This window comes from Tiliqua scincoides, chromosome 6, assembly GCF_035046505.1.
Source record: "Tiliqua scincoides isolate rTilSci1 chromosome 6, rTilSci1.hap2, whole genome shotgun sequence".
Lineage (NCBI taxonomy): Eukaryota > Metazoa > Chordata > Lepidosauria > Squamata > Scincidae > Tiliqua > Tiliqua scincoides.
In genome coordinates, this window is record NC_089826.1 from 57834142 (window position 1) to 57840131 (window position 5990).

The window sequence follows — 5990 nt, forward strand, 5'->3', positions numbered from 1 at the left end:
TAAAACTTACATTCTTAATTTTCCTGGAGTCATTGAGGAAAGGCAGGAAGTACAAAAAGGTGGAACTTGCAGGATATGGCCAAAAGAAAGCAAGGAGCAGATCTTAGACATGTACAAAGTTTTATATCTGATCAAAGTGTGACACCGTCTATAGGATGATTAGGGACTTGGAAACTAACATGATTCTGATTGCTCTCAGTGGACAGATCATCTTTGTCTTCCAGAGTTCAAGCTCACGCCTATGTATGTTTACTCATAAGTAATTCCACTAAATTTAATAAGTCTTACTCCCAAATAAGTCTGCCAAGTGTAGCTGTCCTAGTAGTTCTCCCAGTCCCATATACTTTTCCTATATTTCTGAACCTACTTTATCAAACCCCTGCCCTGAAGAAGTCCTATTTGACTGGAGATTGAAAGGCAGACTGACATTAGATGTCATCTCAGAGTAACTGTCATCCCAGAGTAACTGCCAGAGTAATTATATGTCAGGCAAGTCTTTCATGTATATAACAATATTTAGAAAACCTTTTAGTCTTATTGTGAGTGATCAGGAAAATCTGTTCTGATAGCCTGTTACTGTTTGTCACTTTTTATAAAATGGTTTTCTCAAGTGGCTTTCATCCAAATATCTTGAGTAAACAAAATGGCCAAGTTATATGCTCACATCCCTTCTTAAAAAAATATTCTTAGAGGTTTATTTATTTGATCCACCTCTATCCATTAAGCAAGTACCTATAACTCAACCTATAACAGCCTCCAGATGAAGTCACATGATGCTGATTTCCTGAAAATGCTCACCTTCAAGACACTTTTTCTAGTGTCCATAGCTTCCATTAACAGAGCATCTGAACTGGGAGTAATTTTAGTGGACAGGAAACATGTCATTTTCTAACAAGTTCTTTTCTATACAAATGCTTTCTCCATCTCTGAAATAAATTTAGCCAATCACTGAGACCAGGGGACAGTGCTTTGCCCACAGACTTCAAACCTGAGAGAGCAAGAGTGGTTCATGTTTGATGTTTACTAACCTATTTTTATAAAATTGTTAACAACCAGTACCTGGAGTTTTTGTTTTCTTTTGTCCTTTTTTCTCCTGGTTCCAGTTCTTCTGCATAAATAGTTAAGGAGCACATCCATATCTTTCACAAAATCTGCATGTCAGAGGGTATTCTGAAAAAAATCTTGCTAGGCTTCCATTCCTTAGTGTTTAGAAGTAATGTTCTTCAGAGGGATTGCAACGTGATCACCAGAGTTTTTGGTTACAAAGAGCTTTTCGCCCATGCCCAGTATTTTACCCTTTAGCATCACATGGTTAAATGTCTTTCTGACTATGAGGAAAAAAAAATTCATTTTGTCTGTTAAGTTTCTGTTCTTCTTTCTAGTTCTCTTTCATGATGTCATGGCTTTTTTCCAAGACAGGATGTTTCCGTTTTCTCCCAATTTTTAGGAACGACAGTTCCTTGCCAGGTTTCCTACAGTAATACTTTCTGGGAACATGACCTAGTTTATCTGACTACAGCAAGATCAGATTCAAGGTAGGGATCTGTGCATCTGAGTGAATCCCGCCACAGAACTCTCTCATGTGTACATGTGAAACTCTATGGACAATGAAGACATCGGGGATGCAGAGGATGTGCTGCCTTGACATTAGTGCATTTGAGAACGCTTTCAAGAGAATTCACCTCTTATTACAGCTCAGTGATTTTCTTTTGAGACTTAGAAAAATAATGAAAAGAATCATTCTAGGACTGGATTATCTGCTGCTGAAAGTTCATTTTGAAGGCACTTAATGATCCAAACGTTTCTGTCAGGGTTCCCGTCTCCCCATCTTGAAGCTCAAAATTAAGGTCATTAATTCTGGATGTCAAGTTAGAAAAAGAAGATCAGTCAGCTACTGAGGATAATTGAGTTCTTTGTGCTTTTCACCTCTAGATTCCTAGCATATTTCTTCAAGGAAATCTTGATGCCTTCTTGGTGCTGTCCTTTCTTTCACCTTTGTACTTCTGTGTGCAAGGTTATGCAGCAGAAGCGTGTGCATTTCTTCTGCCCAATACTTTTTCTTCTGTTTAATCTTTTATCCTAGTTTAGTCCTAGACTGATCATTTGAAATCATTGGAATCTAGTAAGGGAAGACTTTTGTGTTTTGATGGGGGCATGAGTATTGTTGACAGATTAGAACATATGGGCTTCCTTTCACAATAAAATAGGCCTGATTTTGCCACTAAGCAAAACTAGTTCTGTTATTGTAGAAACAATTATTTCATGATAGCTACCATGTATTTGTAGATGCCTTAAAATCAACAAATGATTCCACAAGTCTGTCAACTTGGTATCAATATTTTTTTTCCAATTTTGCCATAATGAAAGTATAATTTTTGACCACAGTGTTAATTTACAAACTTACAGCCCAATCCTGAGCTGCCCAGTGCGTGGGGCTTCAGCGGTGCCAAAAATGGCTGCTGCTGCACTCTGCACGCTCAGCAGGCAGTGCTGGCTGCTCTTAGAAGAAGCGGACTTTGTCCCCTTCCCCGCATAAGGCGAGTAGCCCTGCAATGGGGAGACTTGATTTTACGACAACCCAAGGGTTGGTGTAAAATTAAGAACCTCCGTTTCGGGCGGGTGGCCCAACATGGAGGCTGAGGATCCGGTGGAGCAAAGTTCTCCACCTCTCTCCCGCTCCACTCCCTCCCCCAGCACGCCTCCTCCCTGCCCTCTTTCTGCCCTCCCGCTGCCTGTCCCTGCCCCAGAACATCTCCTCCCCCACTTCCTCCCATGCCCCTCTCTACTTCTCAGCTGCCTGGCTGATTGTGTGACCGTTGAGTGGTGGAACACCAGTGCTCCACTGGTGCTAGTCCAGTGCCAGCCAGCACTGAGTTTAGCACTGGCAGTCCACTGGCTCTGAGGGCCGCAAACGTGCCTTATGGCACATTTGCAACAGTGCACACCGATGGTGAGCCAGTGCGTACTGCATAGGATTGGGCCCTTAGTTTCTATATAAAACTGTATAAATAAAACAAAAAAGTGCCTGACCCATTGTTAAAGTCATAGTCTGTACTCAAAATGAAGCTGGCCTGGGTCTGAACTTGTTAGTTCTGCACATCCATTATTAACTCTTTATTCATCATGTCTTCTTATTTAAGCTAAAATGCTTGCTAACATTTTAAGGTGGCCTATCTAGAAGTTCGGTTATTCATTGCCCCACTCCTATCCCCCACCACTGATGTCCAGGCAATGAGACAATCACTGTTATTGCTAATATTCGTGAGGAGAGGCAAGTGTTCATCCTCCCATTTTTCATTGAAGCCATAAGAATAGATTGTCATTTCTTCTGTGGACTTCATAAAATATAGCATTTCTGGAATCTGCCAATGCACAAAGGAAATAAAAGCACTGAATACACAGGCACTTACAATGCCCTGAAAATGACTGGATAACATATATTGAGCAATAAGGGGCAACACATTTGAAGAAGTGATAGAGGGGAGTTGTGAAGTCGGCTATGCTAACGGTGTGTGTGAGGGTCAGGATGGTGAATTATCAAACTTCTTTCATATTGTATGTAAGTAGGCAGACACTGATCTTCTTACAGTGCTCCACTAATAGCATCTTAAGAACGTGTCTTTGTCTGAGCCAACTGGATGCTGTCCATGTGTAGCTTGGTGTATGAACACAACATGAGGGACAATTTGGGATCAGGGATCAACTATTGGTTTTGACTCTGACTTAGCCTTTATTTTCAGTTTGTTTTGCTAAGCATATGTTAGGAATCCATATTTTACAGCATGATCGTAATCCTGTTTTTGTATGTGTCAGAATAAATCTTCATTGTGATTTTCAGACACATTTATCCACCTACTCCTTTAATAAGTTGTTAGTGCTGTTTTCGTTGGCGATTCTTATTCATGAATGTTAGATTGGCAGGCTTCCTACATTTTTCAACTACGTGTGGACAAAATATTTTCAGAAACTCAGTATTGTAAATTGCATGATTTCAACTGAAAAAACAACAACCTGATGACTTGTTTCTGCTAATCTCTTAAACTTCTCAGTAGTAATTTATATATCTATGTCGTATCCTGGACTTACCCAGCCTGAAGGATGCTACAAGTGAAGGGTGCATGCCTGAGCATTCCCCAGGCCATATCCAAAGCAGGAGCAGTTCATCAGGCTGGAGAAAGCCTATGCATGCTCTCAGTGTGATGGAGAACATGCTTGTGTGGCCAGAGGAGACCATAGGCATGTTGAAACTTGGAGCCTTGGCACCTGGGCTGGAGGTTATAGGAAGCAGCCAGCAAGCTCCAAGAGAGATGCTGCCTAGAGCAGCGACAAGAAGGACATGGACTCTATCCTGGAGGGAGGTGGGGTGGTGATTCCCACCATGGAATTAGGGGTTGAGTCCTCCTGGAATGAGGGAAAGGTGCCCCCTGACCCAACAATGCCAGGAGAGGACAAGGGGGAAGGAAAAGGGAGAGGAGCTTCCATGGCCCTGTGAACTATAGAGCTCACCTCAGGGCCAATGATGAGGCTGGCTAGTTGAGGGAAGAGAAGATAGCAGTAACCTCTCCCTGAGAGAAGCTGAATTGCCAGCAGGCACAGCAGAGGAGGAGCCAGGATGCATTAATCCCCTCGCAGTTTGTGACCCTGAGGCCCTTAAGTGCAGACTTAAGGCCAAAGGAACTGCCAACTCCCGCCCCAACAACCCAGACAACCATCATCTGTGGTGAGCAGAGCAACCAGCACAACTTGTGCTGCCACTTTCTTGCCACTTGAGAAAGGTAGGCCATATAATCTATTAGAAAGGAATGGAAACAACAAATTGTATAAATATACTACAATGGCTAAATTGACTGATTACATGTATGTATCTGTATTTGTGGAAAATGGGATCTTTCAAAAAAATTGGAATACTGATAATTGTTGTGTAATAGATATATCTAAGACATTCCAGATGCTATAGTATATAAGCTTCTGAAATCAAAATACGATGAACACTTCTTTGCCTGAAAATTTGTTTTACTTTACAAAACAAATAGCATGACAGGTTAGCTTCATACAGAAATTACTTGGAATCAATATGGTTGGAAATAACAAAACTGAAATAACAAAATTCATTCACCTATTCACACTAAAACTCCCATACTAAAGCTAGAAGCATGATGCCCAATAAACATAAAAAATAAGTTTTATAACTGGATGTACAAGTGATACAACAGAGGAACTTTTGTATTCACTCTGCTGTTGTATAGCCTGATGTGTGATTTCCAAATTAAAAGGCACCATTTGTCAAAATACACTAAGTGATTTCCAAGGGGGGAGGGAAATCACTCTCCTTGTGATGCTTTATGAATAATTGAATGACATATGATAAAGAGTACCCAGTCAGGTCTTAGCTTGCTATGTCTTGGTGTGGATCTCCTTGGTCTAGAACAGGGGTCTCTAAACTTTTTGGCTGAAGGGCCGCATCAAATATCTGGCACAGTGTTGAAAGCCGGGGAAAAAAATTAAATATAAAACTTAAATAAATACATGAGAGAAGGAACTTAGATGAATGAATAAATGAATGGGCTCAAATGTCCAGGACTTCTCCAAACATGAACATAGCCCAAGGAATAAAGCATAAAGGGCGTCCCCCCTTTTTTTGCTTACTTTTGACCAAATGGGTCATGTTATTAGCCAGGTGATCATGATTGGCAGGTATGAGTAGGGATTAGGCTTAAGGAATGGTGCATCCTGGGAAACTGCAGTGAGCAAAAAACCGATCCCTAGAGGCTGCCTGAATGCTGACTCGGAGCCTCTGTCCGTGGATTGTAAAGTCAACCTCAAAAGCTCCTCAGGTTGCAGGAAGTGCTGCAATCCAGATCTTCCTTGATCCCTTTGAAGGGGTTGGCACTGATAAAGTGTGATCATCGAAGCCAATTGTCAGCTCAGAACCAGGATGGGAACACCCATAGGACAAATAGACAGTAGTTGACTGTCTTTCCCAAGGAAGG